General features: G+C 47.2%; 1 pseudogene; it reads right to left on the reverse strand.

Moving 5' to 3' along the window:
* Window positions 1-2,869: 2,869 nt before the first annotated feature.
* LOC136450333 (polyamine oxidase 1-like) lies at window positions 2,870-5,078 on the reverse strand (annotated as a pseudogene).
* Window positions 5,079-18,139: the final 13,061 nt, after the last annotated feature.

An 18,139-nucleotide genomic window follows, 5' to 3' on the forward strand; every position in this document is an offset into this window, starting at 1 on the left:
GCACCGAAGCGAATTGAGCATGAAGAAGGTGTTAAAACGTACCGAAATTGCGGTGTCAGCCAAATTGGGCAGGGGGAGGGGGAGGGCGTGAGGCCTGGGGGGCGCCGTCGTCGCCTGTGGGCTCTGAGAGCGACATCGCATGCCTGTTTCCCCTCTCTAATATACTGTCTGGTCGTTTAGTCATAAATGATCGTAAATTTCCAGCTAGAACAATATTTTTCTCTCACATCAAACCAGCCAGCAGTAATAATCCACGATCGTATCAGCACCGACCGAACATGCTGATAATTTCCGCTTCAAAGCATTTTACACTCCCAACAACTCAATTTCAATAATTTGCACCGGTGCAACGTCAAGCAACAATCTGGTACGTATACTCTGTAACATCATGCGGTTGTCTTCTCTTCATCACTCTATCCTCGTAAATATAACAAATCTCCCTCGCTAGACATATCAAGAACTGAATTATCACGCGAAGTGACGAGAAAGCGGATTAGGCCAAGATCTCATGCACTCATCAATGATTCGGAGCAGCCAAGCAGGCTAAAGTTGCGTCTGTAATCGATTTCGAAATCAAGAAAAGCATGCATCTGGCTGTCGTGAAACCTACTTGTTCGCTTGATGGTATCAGTCATACTTATCAGCTATAATATAGTATTTTTCTCTCACAATAAAATAGCATCAGCCGTCTTATAAACCACAGAAACGATCAAAAGAACAGGACGACCGAATCGTTCCAATCGATAGAATATATTTTTAGAATTAGCGTGCTCGACCCGGCTCCGACGGTGTGATCCGCGTGCCTTTGCGGCTTGGCAAGCTTCCAGTGCAGCTACGAGCTACCCTTGCCATGGAAGCTTCAACCTTGGCTGGCTGGGCAGTCGATTCATGGTAGCTTGATCCTGTCAGGATTCGGACAAGGAACGGGCGCGCTGCCTGATTGGAACGGCACCCCGCTCACTCTCAGTTTCAAATCACCTCACGTCCTCACCGCATCCAATCGCCTGCTCCTGCCAGCCGTTCGTGTCGGCTTGTCGCTGAGGGGAGGCCGGCAGTCTGTACAGAGCTGATGAAGAATTCTTCAAAAAAACAGAGCGGATGAAGATGGGTCCGGCCACGACTCGGTTCCCGATCATCTCTACTGCCTCGGGCCTAAAAAAAAAAAAAAAAGTAAAGTACACTTTCTAACCCTCAACTCGTGCCGAAGTTCGATTTTCAACCTTCAACTATGAAACCGGTTAAGAAACACCATCCAACTATCAAAACCGGATAAATTTGGTCCTCATCTGATTTCAAAAGCGGTTTTCTATTTTCAGGAGGCGCCAAAATTTTATATTATTTTTTTGAGTATCTTAACGTCCTCAAATGAAAAAACTCAAAACTACCAAGTTATAGATCTCATTGAGAGCTACAACTTTGGTATAAAAAGTATTTTTATTTAACTCCATACAAATAATATATTAGTGCTCGTATGTCTGGTTTTGATAGTTGGAAGGTGTTTCTTAACCGGTTTCATAGTTGGAGGTTGAAAATCGAACTTCGGCGCGAGTTGAGGGTTGAAAAGTGTACTTTACCCAAAAAATGCTATTCTTTCTTGAAATCAATGAATCTCATGCATGATCAAATATATATAATATTTATAGTAGGAATAAGTATCATTGGATAAATTATGAAATATATTTTTATAATAAACCTATATATATATGTGATAATATTTTTATAAAATTTTGACTTAGTTAAAATCTAATGATATTTTTTTTGAGGTAGTGCAAATTACAGTTTGGTGAAATTAGACTTCTCTACCCTCTGGTGTGTCAATGCGGGATAGTCATTACAAGCTTGCACATTGTACATGCGTGCCAATACGACGCCATTTCGTTATCAGAAAGGAGGTGTGTAATGAGACGGGTCAGTAACGTCACACTTCTTTTTTAAATAAAAGAATCAAGTTGGGTAAAGTCACCGGTCGACAGCGATGTGGGTAGGTTTGGGCCTTTGGCCAGACGCAGCTCGCTACGTCATCACTCATCTGGTGACATGCCGATCGAGCCGCCGAGGGGACAAGCTAGCACGGCGGAAGATACGTGACGTCGTCGTGATTATGCTAGCACACAAAGAAGGTTAGCTAAACACAGTTCACTATTAATGTGAAAACGCCAACAATTTGGGGATCGGCGGGACCGCATAGAGAAGAAGAAGGACCTGACGATTGTGGAAGCCTTCTTCTCTCTCGTTCTTCTATTTTTTTCTCTACTGTAACCCCGTTTTTCCTTAGCCTATAAAAGAGAAAGCATGGCGTCCCACGAAGAGAATCCGATTCAAGCCGGATGGACCCATCGACCGATCGATCGAGATCCGCACGAAGCCGGACCGCGAGATAAACATACACGAGCACACAGCTGAGCAGCAGTCGAGCTCTCAGCACACATTCATTCTTTCCACTAGAGACTTAGGATTATTTCCCTCTCTCACCCGTTTGTAACCTCTACTACAAACTTTCAGTGCTAGTAACACGAGCAGCAGTGATGAACTGAATGTAGGGACTTTCTGTCCGAACCAGTATAAACCTCGTGTCCTCTAAGCACATCATCCAAGTCAGACGCGCAATACTAGAAATTTACTTATCGGCGGTAACTCGAAACACCGACACATGTTTGGTTGGTTCAAAGAATAGCTCAAAACCCAATTCCATATACCATAGTAGTGTACTCCATCTGTCCCAAAATAAAAGTCATTCTCGCTTCACGAGAAGTCATTTTTTAAATTTTGACCAATTATATATAAAAAAATATTAATTTTGATAATACATAATTAGTATCATTAGATAGATCGTTGAATTTACTTTCATAATAAACTTATTTAGAGATAAAAAAATATTATACATTTTTTTATAAATCTAGTTAAAATTGAGAAAAATTTGATCACCACGCATCCCATACAGTCCTCTTTTTGGGACGGAGGGAGTAGGACATAGCGAGAGCATACTTCTGTACTACATGCCACGTGAATCACGCGAAACAGCGTAGGGAGGGTGGAGAGACGCCATTAGAGTTAAAGCAAAGCAACGGCAGAAAACATAGCAAAAAACCCTAGGAAAGCTAGGATATGATGCGTCTCCTCGACTCGTCGGTGCAATGCGAATGCACCTCCAAGTCTGCAGCCTAACAGTAACCGTAGTGCTGCAGCAGCCGCTCGGCCTCCCTCACACCGCTCAGGTACGCGGCGTGCGTCGTCGAGTAGAGCGTCCGGTGCGTCGCCTCGCCGGCGAACAGAACGCGAAGCGGCGGCGCACCACCAACGTCCGACCCGCGAGGCAGCGGCTCGGCCATCCGGTCGAGGTCCTCGCCGCTCGACCCGACGGCCACGTAGCTATAGGACCCCAGGAAGAGCGGGTCCGTGGCCCACCCGCTCCTCTTGATCCGCTTCACCCTCCATTGTGACGGGGCCGGGAGGAAGGAGTCTAGCGTGGCGTGAACCCCGCCTATGACCTCGTCGTCGGGGAGCGACTCGAGGTGCTGGGCCTCCCGCCCGGCGAACCACGCCAGCGCGACGCTGGAGCCCGCGTGGATGGGGCAGATGGACTCAGTGCCGCGCATCCACCACGGGGTCTTCGACACGTACCCCCGGAACGCCATGTGTAGGAACGGGAACTCCGGTGGCGCAGACGCGGCTAGCGGCTGCGCCGCCGCCGCCGCCACCACCTTCCGGTTTCGCCGCTGGCACGGCCTCCAGCTCCATGAACAGCTTGTCCACGACGCCGAAGCCGAGCCTCGCGGCGGCGTCGCTCTTGAACTGCGGGAGCGGTGGGTCGAAGGCGACCCCGCCCGCGGCGTGGGCAGTCCTTGCCGAGGCACGCCTTGAGGACGCCCAGCGACACCGTGAGGATGACGTGGTCGGCGGCGATCGCCGTCGCGCCATCAGCGAAGTGAAGGCGCACCGGGGGTCTCGCTCCAGTCGAGGCGGCGGAGGCGGAGGCCGAGGCGGACGGTGCCCGGCGGGAGCGCCGCGACGAGGTGGTCGACGACGCGGGAGTACCCGCCGGTGATCGTGACGTGGTCGCCGGGGAAGTCGCGGTACTCGCCCTCGGCGGCGAGGTCGAGGTCGCCGAGGATCGTCGGCCGAGGTGTCCGTCCGCTCCCGGTTGATGTGCATGGCGAGCAGCGCGTCCTCGACCTCCTCCAGCTCCTTGCCGCCGCCGCCCGGGCGCGCCGCCTGGTACGCTCGGAGGCCGCGCCTCAGGTACTCCTCTACTCCCCCTCCGCCGCTGGACTCGCCGGCCCGCGCGGCCTCCATCATGCCCCTGTACAGCTCCTCGATCGGCCTGGCCACCCGGTCCGCTGTCGACCACCTCTCCGCCCTCGGCGACCGTGAGCACGCGCTCGGGGAACCCGTCCATGCGCTCGTAAGGGGGGTGGTCGTTCCCGCAGGCGAGCGCGCCGGCGTCGCGCGCGAGCGCGTACACGGGGCTCCCGTCGATCCCCTGAACCCACGTGGCGCCCATCTCGACGCGGTGGCCAGCGAACTCGGACGTGAGCACCCGCCCGCCCGCGCGGGCGCCGGCCTCCACGACCGTCACCTCGAACCTGTCCCCGCCTGCGGCGCACAGCCGGTGCGCCGCCGTGAGGCCGGCCACGCCCGCGCCGACTACAACGACCCGCGGCTTCTTGGCCACCATCCTCGCTCGCTCGCTACACAGTGGCTAGCAGCTGTTGGGTGCCTGACGGGCGCGTATCGGTGTCGCACACCCCACACGATGCAAGTGTCTGACGACTCGCGCGTTTGCTCCCGAAACCGGCAGAGCTATACGAATACGAGCCGTTTATAACGAGGCGATGAGTAGGGCGAGCACCCCGTGTAACTACACAAGACTCGGGTCTCGGACTCTCGGGGAATGATGGGCCTGTCCGGGCGGCGCACACGAACAACAGAGCGAGCGTCTGTCGTGTTGGCTGTGAGTGCCCATACGTGCTGTGTTACATTGCTCTCTAGTCTCTAGCCTCTCGGACTCTCGGTCATCATCTGCGAACCGTTGTTTTCTTCCAAAGCACCAGTAGTGCCAAGTGGATTCGCTGCCTAGGCAGGACCGGCCCGGGAGACTGCAGCTGGCTGACACTTTTCGCTGCGCTACGGGGCCAGCGCCGGGCAACAATGTTGCACGTTGCACGTGCGTACATGTACCGGCCCTAGTGCGCGACGGGTGGCTTCTCAGTCGTGTGGCTCTCGGTCTTGGTTGTGTGATCCTGCGCGCTCCCCGTGCTTCACGGCTTCTTGGTCGCGTGGAACTGTGGATCATGGTCTGCTGCATGCGCACGGTAACGAGTGGTGTGTGCAGATATCTGAATGAGCCATGGCACTACACTGTCGAGAGAATTTTTTTAATTTTAACACTTTTTGATAACTAATTTTAAATCTAACACTGTAAGTTTTTTTTTAAAACTAACACTTTTGGCCGCGCCTATTGCCCTGGCACGGCCAAATGCCTGTGCCGCGCCATGCATGGTGGCGCGGCAGAGGTCTGATGTGACGACGACCGGTTTCGGTGACCGTTGACGTGGCAGCTCTTGCCGCGCCACCTACCTTGGCGCGGCAGTGCCGCGCCCTGATCCGTGGCACGGCAGAGCCGAATAAATATCACGCCTAGTCCCGCCTGGCCACCGCGTCCGCCGCCCGGCCAGCGGTACCTGAACGGTTTAATCCGAACGCGTCGTGCCGATAGTGGGAGTTATTCTAAGTATTGCTTGACGTAAAATTAATAGTAGATTTGTTTCTGTCTTTTGTTGATTTTTTTCACGGCTGAATAGAGAATTTGATAAGTCAATGATTTGTTTTCCGTCTTTCATAATATGATTAACCACCAATTTAACTAATCGATTATGAAAAATTGCTACCGGCGTCGAGATACGCTGGGATTGCCGGTTCCCGAACTAGTTGGTACTTAATCTCGCCGGCAGTGCTGTCGCGGCGTAAAGAAACGAATATAAAACAGATAAATAAAGTCCGTGCGCAAGTTGACAAGCTGTACATAATATTTTCATTGTTTTGACATAAGTTTGACATAACATAACCAAATAACCCTGCAAGTTTCGGACGCCAATATTCGTTTGACCTAACAAACTAAGACCCAATAGTGTAAGGATCTCTCGGACGCCTCTGTCTCTTCGGATTTGTTGGCAACACATTGGGAGTGTAGCCAACGGTCGGTATGGTCGTGTCGACGGTGCGTACGGCTCGTACCCTGCAAGTATATGATACGCACGATTACTTATAATTTTTATGATCGTTAGTTCATAGAGCCTACGTATTCAAATAAACTATCTTTGATAGTACCTGTGAGGCTCCTTGGGTACCAAGCGGGGCACCACCTAGCTTGAGACATGCCGATCTCGTCCTGCGGCCTAATCGTCCCACTGGTCGTGCTATCTGCGGAAACCCGGGGGGTCGTCGTCATCGTCGTCCTCGTCGTCCTCGGTTGCAGGGTCCTTTCCAGCGCTATGATGTGGTGGTGTACGCACCGCGGAAGTGGACACCTGTCATCTGCTGAGAAGAGCTAGCTGGTGTCCTCAAAGAGGCTGAAGACGTGACACCCGACCGCGCCGGGAGTGGTGGTTCCTCATAAGGAGTGTCCATGTAGCTCAGCTTCTGAGCTAGCTTCCTGCAGGTCTTCTTCACCTTCTACATAAATAGACGTTAAAGTTAGTGCATTTCCCAAACGCATATACACTGAACAAACATTTTTGGAACGGACAGGTTTATGTTTACCTCCATAAAAGCCGTGAGAACGCCTAGCCCCAGCCCTCTAGACTCGTGAAGCCGGTACGCTGCTTCGTTGGACAGCCTCGACAATTGTGTCGCCTGGGTACAGAAACGCGGTTGAACAGTTTTAGTATACATACTTAATACCAAATAGATAACAAATTGTACCATTCAAGTATCTTACCACGTATCTTTGTAGTGGGGCTCTCTGTAGCTGTGTGTCCTCCCTAGTGGTAACGGCGTACACATCTTTGATGATATCTTCCTCTGAGTCCTCGTCAATCGCCACGTCAGTGTATGGGGGCTTGATATGTGTCCTCGTAGACCTGTGAAGCCAGCGCAGGTACTCGTTGAAGGTGTGCTGGTCGTGTGAAGGACCCGCATGGACCGGATGTCGTACCCTGTTCTGCCACAAATGGATGCGTGAGCTGTGTGTCACGCGTCAATCCTTGGTCTTGTACCTCTTCCTACGGTCATACCTGCAACAAAATGATGTTAGTTGTACCACACACCTCTGGATTGTAGCATTGCTATTAATCGATAACGCACCCGTGTAATTCTTGGTTGGTGGAGTAAAGCAGTGGTGGGCAGCCTGTCATTCTCCCAAACTATCTGCAGACCCGGATGGGCAAGTGAATCTCGACCACATAGAAGAAAATAAGAGGGACGTCGCAGCGATACTCGTCTGACTCGTCCCTAGTGACAGGACTGAGATAGTCCTGGAGCTCCGGAGCATCCCAAGGACACCAATGTACCTGAAATTTCGTAATTGAGTTAGGTTGTGATATAGTGTAGATCGAATAAGACACATGTATGATAGTAAAGAGAGCATAACCTGGTGCTGTGTCAGGACGTCGAGACCGTTCGTGTACTCCGTGTACTTGCGCCACGCATTCCCTCTAACTAACGCTGATTCTGTCTAGATATACAGAGCTGTAGGGAGTGTATCATGCCCGTTCCATCGCTGCATTGAACACGATAATGAATTAGCCATTAATAATGAATTCATATGTAACTGCCTCCAAGAATATAGTGAACCAAAGTACTTACCGGTAAACCATTATTAAAGGGCCTCCCAACCGGCCATCGTTCCCAACACCACACCTGAAGTAGGTACGAGCAACCTCCAAGGTTCGCATATCCTGAGGTGCGACGGCAGGCAACGCATAGCTGTCAATACGTCCATGCCAGGACTGCGCTGCCCCAGCTGTACGCCGCTATGTTCTCCCACGGCTGTCGTAGTATGTCAAGGAACATCCAGCAGATCATGTTGCCCGAGGTGTCTGGGAAGAGGAAAACACCAAGAAAGTGCCAGAGCCACACACGAGCGAACCTATTGATCAGAGCCTCCTCAGCCTGTGGGTCTAAGTAATCAAAGCGCTCTGTGATCCAGGATGATGAAACCCTAGAACTTTTCCTAAAATTGACCAAAGAAAATGAGACCACATGACTGTAGGAAAGCAATGCAAGTATTAAATAGGCTTGAATTACTCACTTATTTTTCTTGGAAGCATCATCGTCCGATGGAAGAAAGCCAGTAAACTGAGCCACCAGCTCCCTCCAGTGATCGTTGTCAACTATCCCTGTCACTGAAAGTCCCCCCAACCGAAGGCCTAAAATAGCCTTCACGTCCTGCAACGTCAAGGTCATCTTGCCACAAGGTAGGTGGAACGTGTGGGTTTCAGGCCTCCACCTGTTATAAGAATAGAACGACTGTTAGTTGCCTCAAATTTGTTAGAAGAAAGTTTACGTACAAAGAATGCACTCGTACCTGTTTACAGCTACAGTAAGTAGTGCTGGATCAAGGGGCGGAAGACCGTGGTTGACAACACGGACAAGCTCGAGGAAGCCGGCACGTCGTATGTATGGCGCATAATGCTCGTCCCATTGGTGCGCCCTGGTGTGCGTGCGGGGCCTCAAAGGAGGCAAGACCACCTCTGCGTCATTGTCACTCAAGATGTGTGCTCGGTGCTGGTCGTCGTACTCCATCTCAAGAATGGGGTACAACGGGTGCTGCGTGGGAGGAGCCATCCTGTTACGAATTGATAAACAAAGTGTTAGAGTATTCAAATTAACAAAATTTAAATTAACATTAGTAAGTTTACAAACAAATCACTATCCTAACTATCCTAAATCCCTAAACCCAAAATCCTAACTATACTAGATAATAAATACATAATCAATCCCTAAAATACCTAAACCCTTTTGGGTTTAGAGTAAACTAGTATCTATACCCAAAATCCTTAACTAAATAACTAACTATAAACTAAATAATAAATACATAAACAATTCCTAAACCCAAAATCCTAACTATACTAGAACACAGAACCTCAAACCTAGGTAAATCACAAATAAATTCACTAACCTAACTATCCTAAATCACTAACTATCATAAATCAATACCAATCATAAAACCCTAACCATCCTAATTTACTAACTATCCTAAATTACTAATTATCCTAAATCAATAATAATAAAAAAAATATGAACTCAACCCTAATTATCCTAAATTACTAACTATCCTAAATCATAAATTATCCTAAATCAATAATAAGCAAAAAAAATATGAAATCGAGAAGAGGTACCTTAGGAGCGGGCGGCCTTGACGCGCCGACGTTCGTGGCATGGTCGGTGCGGACGCTACGCGGCGGGAGTGGCCGGGCGCGGCGTGGTCGGGCGGGCGAGGTCGGGTGGGCGCGGGCGCGGGCGCCGGCGACGAATGGGCGAGTGCGGGCGCTGGCGGCAGGCGGGCGGGCAGGGTGCGTGCGGGTGGGCGACCGGCCACGCGGTATTTATTCGGCTCTGCCGCGCCATGGATCAGGGCGCGGCACTGCCGCGTCAAGGTAGGTGGCGCGGCAAGAGCTGCCACGTCAACGGTCACCGAAACCGGTCGTCGCCACGTCAGACCTCTGCCGCGCCACCATGCATGGCGCGGCACAAGCATTTGGCCACGCCAGGGCAATAGGCACAGCCAAAAGTGTTAGTTTTAAAAAAAAACTTGCTATGTTAGATTTAAAATTAATTATCAAAAAGTGTTAAAATTAAAAAAAAATCCTTTCGAGATTGATTGATCAGTCCAACAGTCTTTGCAGTCTGGTTAAGTCTGTCGACATTTTGCTGGAACAGCTCGACCTGGTGTAAACAGGGAAAGCAAGATAGATTTGCTGGCGTACGCGCTACACCTGTGCTCCGTGTATGATGTACTCCCACTGTCCCAAATTAAGTCATTCCAACTTTCTTTAAAAATCAAAGCATCTCAACTTAGATTTTTTTTATTAATTATATTTTTATAGTATACATATTTGATAGATGTTGTAAATTTTTATAATTCTCTCCATAGTTTTGGTCAAACTTGAGATGCTTTGACTTTTCAAGAAAAAATTAAAATAACTTATAATTTGGAACGAATGGAGTAATATACTTACGTGCTATATATAAGATTAAGGTGGTGTTTAAATCTAGGGGCTAAAGTTTAGGTGTGTCACATCGAATGTCACGTAAGAGTGTTCGGATAGTAATAATAAAATAAATTACATAAATCCTCAATAATCCGCTAGACAAATTTATTAAGCCTAACTAATCCATCATTAGCACATGTTACTGTAGCATCATATTGTCAAATCATAAACTAATTAGGTTTAAAAAATTGTCTCATAAAATAGTCACAATATATATAATTAGTTATTTTTTTAATTTATATTTAATACTCTATATATATATATATATATATATATATATATATATATATATATATATATATATATATAATAGGAGTTAACAGGTCCTGACTCGTGTGCGAATAAATTCGTGGATGCTCAGGACATCGGGCACTATCCAGCACTGGTTACGGCACTATTCGAACACTGTTCGCTGCTATCTGTTCACAACTGTTCATTCACTTGTGCACTGTTGTTATTGTTCACCCACTATGCAATATTATTTATTCATTTTTACTGTTACTGCTTCCTACCGTTGTGCGCGTTTCTCGTACTCTTCATGTCACCCGAGCAGCGTAGCGCGCGTTCCAGGGCTAGTATGATCTCATCGACGGCAAGTGAATACTGAAGTCATTCACGTGGTCGCTCGACACACACCGGCGTGCTTTGATGTCTTGCCCAGTACTGTCTACTGTATCCCTCATCTAAGGGTCTGTTTGGAACGCAGGAATCACACAGGAATTTCACAGAAATCAATTCAATTTCACAGGAAAAACGTAGGAAAGAAAAAAAAAATCCCACGTTTCAAACGGGCCCTAGAAGTTGAAGTGGGCTATTCGTTTGGTTGTTTAGCTAGGTTACCTCAATTTCTGTGCTAGCAAGATTTTATACTGTCTTGCTTGCTGCTCTGGGTGAGCCAAATCGGCTAGCTTGAGCTAGCCAGGATTTGCTTGCCGAGTTAGGCAAGGCAAGGGAACCAAAGAGACCCTATATCAGCATAACCAAATTCTAATAAGATAAGCTTTATTGTTAATTGAAATAAAGTTACATAAACAACTTGATAATAAGAATATGTATTTCTAAATGGAAGGATGAAAGGTTCAAAGACTAATGACTGTTTCACATTTTTAAAGAGAAATGGGTACTAGTTTCACATTTGTTTTTTTAAGTTTCACATTTTTCTATTTAATATAAATTTCTTAGATAATTTTTAGAGATGAAATTAGTATTTTATTATTTTTGAAAAATAGAAACCAACTTTGAAACCAGCTAGAATACTAAATTTGTCCAGTTTCCGCATTTGGAGGATGTCTGATACCTGATTTTATAGTTGAAGGTTGAAAATCAGATTAATGTGAAAAGTTGTGCAAGTTAAAGATTGAAAATGAATTTTACCCTTAATAAACAAATGAAGCAGGCTAGGCAGATTTGTATCTTTTATGTGGTCCATATCCATCTTTCACATCCTCAGATGTTAATTTTGTTCCTTTATCTAAAAATATCCATCTTTCACGCGGGTGAATCTGATGCCAGTTCTGTCCAAAGAAAGGGGGAAAAAGAAAAAGGAGAACGAATCCAATTCCACATTCACACCACTGAACTTTCCAACACAGTGTACTCTTTCAACCTGTTGATGCTGTTTTTCGTACATCCGGCGAGAATTGCCCTGGCTTCAAAGATTTTTTTTTTTAATTTTAACCCTTTTTTGAATATAATTTTAAATCTAACACTGTCGTTTTTTTAACTAACACTTTTGGCCGCGTCTATTGCCCTGGCGCTGCCAAATGCCTGTGCCGCGCCATGCATGGTGGCGCGGCATAGGGCTGACGTGGCGCGGGCCGGCCGGGGGGGGGGGGGGGGGGGCGCTGACGTGGCGGGTCCTGCCGCGCCCTGTTGAGTGGCGCGGCTGGACCGACCATACCGCGCGAGCAGCCACACCACTTGGCCGCTGCGCCTGCCATCGGCCCGGGCTACCTGAATGGTAGAATCGAAACGCGTCGCGTCCGTATTTTGTTGAGTTTTTTTCACGGCCGAATAGAGAATTTGATAAGCCAATAATTAGTTTTTCGTCTTTCATAATACGGTTATGCACCATTTTAACTAATCAATTACGAAAAATTACCACCGGTGTCCAGATACGCCGGGACTGCCGGTTCCCGAACGTAGGGTACTTAATCTCGCCGGCAGTGGTGCCACGACTCAACAAAACGAATAAGAAGCAAGTTGACAAGCTGCCACATAACATATTCATTGTTTTGACATAAGTTTGACATAACATAACCAAATAACCCCGCAAGTTTCGGATGCCAATATTCGTTTGACCTAAATAAACTAAGACCCAGGAGTGTAAGGATCTCTCGAACGCCTCTGTCTCTTCGGATTTGTTGGCAACACATTGGGAGTGTAGCCAACGTCGGTATGGTCGCGTCGACGGTGTGTACGGCTCGTACCCTACAGGTATATGATACGCACGATTAATTATAATTCTTTTATGATCGTTAGTTCATGGAGCCTACGTATTGAAATAAACTATCTTTGTTAGTACATGTGAGGCTCCTTGGGTGCCAAACGGGGCACCACCTAGCTGACACATGCCGATCTCATCCTGCGGCCATTCGTCCCACTGGTCGTGTTGTCCGTGGAAGCCCGGGGGTTCGTCGTCGTCGTCATCGTCCTCCTCCTCGTCCTCGGTTGCAGGGTCCTTCCCAGCGCTATGATGTGGTGGTGTACGCACCGCGGAAGTGGCACCCTACGTCATCGGCTGAGAAGAGTCGGCTGGTGTCCTCAAAGAGGCTGAAGACGTGTCACCCGACCGCGCGGGGAGTGGCGGTTCCTCGTAAGGAGTGTCCATACAGCTCAACTTCTGAGCTAGCTTCCTGCAGCTCTTCTTCACCTTCTGCATAAATAGACGTTAAAGTTAGTTCATTAGCCAAACGCATATACAATAAAGACATATTTTCGAAATGGACAAGTTTATGTTTACCTCCACAAAAGCTGCGAGAACGCCTGGCCCCTGCCTTCTAGACTCGTGAAGCCGGAATGCTGCTTCGTTAGACAGCCTTGCCAGTTGTGTCGCCTGGATACAGAAACGCGGTTGGACAGTTTTAGTACACATACTTAATACCAAAAGGATAACAAATTGTACCATTCAAGTATCTTACTACGTATCTTTGAAGCGGGGCTCTCTGTAGCTGTGTGTCCTCCCTAGTGGTAACGTCGTACACATCTTCGATAACATCTTCCTCTGAGTCCTCATCAATCGCCACGTCAGTGTACGGAGGCTTGATGTGTCCTCATAGACCTGTGAAGCCACCATAGGTACTCATCGAATGTGTGCTAGTCATGTGGAGGACCCACAAGGACCGTATGTGGTACCCTGGTCTGCCACAAATGGATGTACGAGCTGTGTGTCACGCGCCAATCCTTGGTCTTGTACCTCTTCCTGCGGTCAAACCCGCAACAAAATGATATTAGTTGTACCAAACACACATCTGAATTGTAGCATTGTTATTAATCGATAACGCACTCGTGCAATACTTGATTGGTGGAGTAAAGCGGTGGTGGGCAGCCTATCATTCTTTCAAACTGTCTGCAGACCAAGATGGGCAAGTGAATCTCGACCACATGAAAGAAAATAAGAGGGACGTCGCAGCGATACTCGTGTGACTCGTCCCTAGTGACAGGACTCAGATAGTCCTGGAGCTCCGAAGAATCCCAAGGACACCAAAACACCTGAAATTTCGTAATTGTGTTAGGTTGTGATATAGTGTACATCGAAGAAGACACTGCTACGATAGTATAGAGAGGGTAACCTGGTGCTGTATTAGGACGTCGAGACCGTTCGTATACTCCCTATACTTGCGCCACGCATTTCCTCTAACTAACTGTGCTTCCGTCTAGATATATAGAGCTATAGGGAGTGTATCATGCCTGTTCCATTGTTGTATTGAAGACGATAATGAATTAGCAACAAATAATCTCATCATATCTAACTGCCTGGAAGAATATAATAAACCGAAGTATTTACCGGTAAACCATTATTAAGGGGGCCTCCCAACGGACAATCGTTCCCAACACCAAACCTGGAGTAGGTAGGAGCAACCCCTAAGGTTCGCATGTCCTGAGGTGCGACGGCAGACAACGCATAGCTGTCGATACGTCTATGCCAGGACTGCGCTGTCCCAGCTGTACCCCGCTATGTTCTTCCACGGCTGACGAAGTATGTCAAGGAAGATCTAGCTAATGATGTTGCCCGATGCGTCTGGGAAGAGGAAAGCACCAAGAAAATGCCAGAGCCACATTCGAGCGAACCTATCGATCTGTGCCTCCTCAGCTTATGGGTCCAAGTACTCAAAGCGCTCTGTGATACAGGACGACGAAACGCCGGAACTTTTCCTATAATTGATCAAAGAAAATAAGACCCGATGCCAGTTGTAAAGCAATGCAAGTATTAAATAGGCTTGAATTACTCACTTATTTTTCTTGGAACCATCATCGTCCGGTGGAAGAAAACCTAGTAAACTGAGCCACCAGCTCCCTCCAGTGATCGTTGTCAACTATTCCCTGTCACTGGAAGCCCCCCCAACCGAAGGCCTAAAATAGCCTTACGTCCTGCAATGTCAAGGTCATCTCGCCACAAGGTAGGTGGAACGTGTGGGTCTCAGGCCTCCACCTGTTATAAGAATAGAACGACTGTTAGTTGCCTCCAATTTGTTACAAGAAAGTTTACGTACAAAGAATGTACTCGCACTTGTCCACAGCTGCAGCAAGTAGTGCTGGATCAAGGGGCGAAAGACCGTGGTTGACAATACGGACAAGCTCGAGGAAGCCGGCACGCCGTATGTACGGCGTATAACGCTCGTCCCACTGATGCGCCCTGGTGTGAGTGCGAGGCCTCAAAGGAGACAAGGACACCGCTGCGTTGTTGTCACTCAGGATGTGTGCTCGGTGCTGGTCGTCGTACTCCACCTCCAGCATAGGGTACAACGGGTGCTGCGTGGGAGGGGCTATCCTGTTATAAATTGATAAACAAAACGTTAGAGTATTCAAATTAACAAAATTCAAGTTAACATTAGTAAGTTCACAAACAAATTCACTAACCTAACTAGCCTAAATCTCTAAACCCAAAATCCTAACTATACTAGATAATAAATACATAATCAATCCATATAAAACTTTGGTTCTAAAATTACAAGTAATCTCTACGTCTCAAAATAAATACACATCTTGCTTCTCGAGTAATCAAATATGTTTAAGTTTGATCAAAACTAAATAAACGGTATCAATATTTCTATCTCCTAATAAGTTTATTACGAAAGTATACTCCATGCTTAATGTAATAGTACATATTATGTTTCATAAATATTAGTACGCTATTATATAAATTTGGTCAAAGACACTAATAGTAGATACAAAAAATACTAACTATACTACATAATAATAAAAAAATATGAAATCGAGAGGGATGTATCTTAGGAGCGGGCGGCCTTGACGTGCCGGCGTTCGTGGCGTGGCCGGCTAGGGTGCTGCGTGGCGGGAGTGGCCGAGCGCGGCGTGGGCGAGCGGCCGAGGCCGGGCCGTGCGGGCGCGGCCGGGGCGAGGCGAGGCCGGGCGGGCGGCGGCGGCGTTCAGGTGTCGGGCGGGCGGGCAGGGCAGGCGTGCGTGCGGGCGGCCGAGCTCGCGCGCGGGGTATATATCTGCTCCTGTCGCGCCACAGATCAGGGCGCGACACTGCCGCGCCATGGTCGGTGGCGCGGCAGGACCCGCCACGTCAGCGCCCCCCCCCCCGCGCCACGTCAGCCCTGTGCCGTGCCACCTTGCATGACGCGGCACAGGCATTTGGCCGCGCCAGGGTAATAGGCGCGGTCAAAAGTGTTAGTTTTTTTAAAAAAATGACCGTGTTAGATTTAAAATTATATTAAAAAAGGGTTAAAATTAAAAAAATCACTTCAAACGACGGGCGACATTGTCGTTTGTGAAGGTTACAAAGAGTATCTGTTGGATGGATGCCGAATGCCACCTCATAAGTCGTACGGAGTAACAAATACTGGCATGTATTCTTAAATTAAACAATCCCTTTGTTGTTCTTTACCCGTTTTAATAAAAATTGTGACAAATCTTTTGCTGTACAAGTACAAACACGGACTAATGAATGAACAATCTGATGGTACTAATGCACAAGTTGGTATTAGTGTATGTCACAGAGACTAATGTCGATAAGTTTGTTTACATAGGATTGTACACGCCAGTGCTCTCCAATTTGATGCAGCTTGGGAGTTCTCCATAACTCATGGATTCAAAATCAGGCATTTTTTGGCACAGGAAAATCAGGCATTTTAATTCCAGTTCAATGTCTAGTGCTATCTTTCCCAAAAAAAAGACAACTTTAGCTGTCATAGCTCAATGTAGCCTTGGAGTTGGAGGCATCTCATGTTGGTGCACCGTGCACCGAATATTACTATAATTGATTATGGATAGGATAAATATTAATACTGCCAAGCGATTTTCCACTCCGAATTATGTGGGTGTCTCATTATAAAAATAAAAAACTGTGGATAGCTCGTTTAAAAAATCTATACATAAAATAAAAATGTAGGATGGATTTCCTAGTAAACTACAGTTACTAGCTCTTATTAAGCTCCCTAATCAAAACGCTTAATAGACTAGTATTAAGTAGTGTCCAATAAGAAATAGTGTTGAAGCTTGAAGGAAGATACGTTTCTCAAAAAAACTTGTGCGAATTTGAAAAGAGGGTAATGTAGAGTATGCCATGTTTATTTGAAAACCGAAAGTTGTGGGGAAAATGTCACCGCTTTCAACCCATTTATTACCTCAAAAGAAAGAAACCATGAAAGAATAGCAAAGTCCATTGATTCTTTAGCTGTCAATGTTGTACTATGCAGCAATAACATGAAGTCTGAAATCAAGTTGCAACCATGTACTGCTTCAATTTAGCTGGCCATATGGCGACATTTATTTACATTGCTATATAACAAGGCCAAGGACGTTCAAGCGTAGAGAACCATAGGTGCTGAAAAATGAAAAATAATCTGTGCAGTAAGTGATAACCACAACAAACGCAAGGGCAACGGATCTTATGGTTTACCAATATACTCGTATCCTACTTTGAACGAATGGATCTTATGGTTTACCAATTGTCTGTCACGTACTCGTATCGTATTTGAACAAACGGATCTTATCTTAATTCTTAAGCATTTGGCAAACCCAAAGCAGGCTAATATCCATTGGTGGTGTCAGTGTCGGCTCCATCCATGCTCGTGGCTGCTGCTGATAGGCTGTCACTTATCAAGTGCTTCTTTTTTTTTCACAAACACTTATCAAGTTAAAAGTGGCCTTACCTCTCTTTGCTGGGCGATTATTGTCAGTCGCGCGGCCCCACTGTTCATCGCTGCCGATTCTGCCGGCTAGCCGCCGCTTGAAGGCTGCAAGGAAAGAGTGCTGAGCACGGGCCTAGATGTCTAGTCAATTTTGTGGGAGCGTGCGTGGTCCATCAAGATACGGCCCGCGAACAACGGGCCGTTGGTGATAAGCTGGGCCGAGTGAGTGAGTTTACCAGGGGCCTATCTTGTGCTTGTGCCAGATCGAGGGACGAGCATGCCCTCATCCAAATGTTCTCTTCACATTCGAAGAATCGCGAAAGCAAACCGGATAGAATCACGAGAAGAATAGCTAGCTCTGGCAAATCCACTGGTCTGCGAAATGCATCCGTTTTTGCAAGGGTATGTACGTGATTAGCATCAGGAAACGGCTGAGACCACCCTGCATTATTTCATCACAAACTACACAATCAGTCATTTGGCTAAAAGTACCGTTGACAGATTTGCTGTGAGAGATAAATAATGTTTCTTCGCTGAAAAAGTATGGTTTATAAGATAAGCGAACAAGGCCTAGAGTACAAACACAGAGCAGTACATTAACACTTATGTCAG

This window comes from Miscanthus floridulus, chromosome 5, assembly GCF_019320115.1.
Source record: "Miscanthus floridulus cultivar M001 chromosome 5, ASM1932011v1, whole genome shotgun sequence".
NCBI classification, from domain to species: domain Eukaryota; kingdom Viridiplantae; phylum Streptophyta; class Magnoliopsida; order Poales; family Poaceae; genus Miscanthus; species Miscanthus floridulus.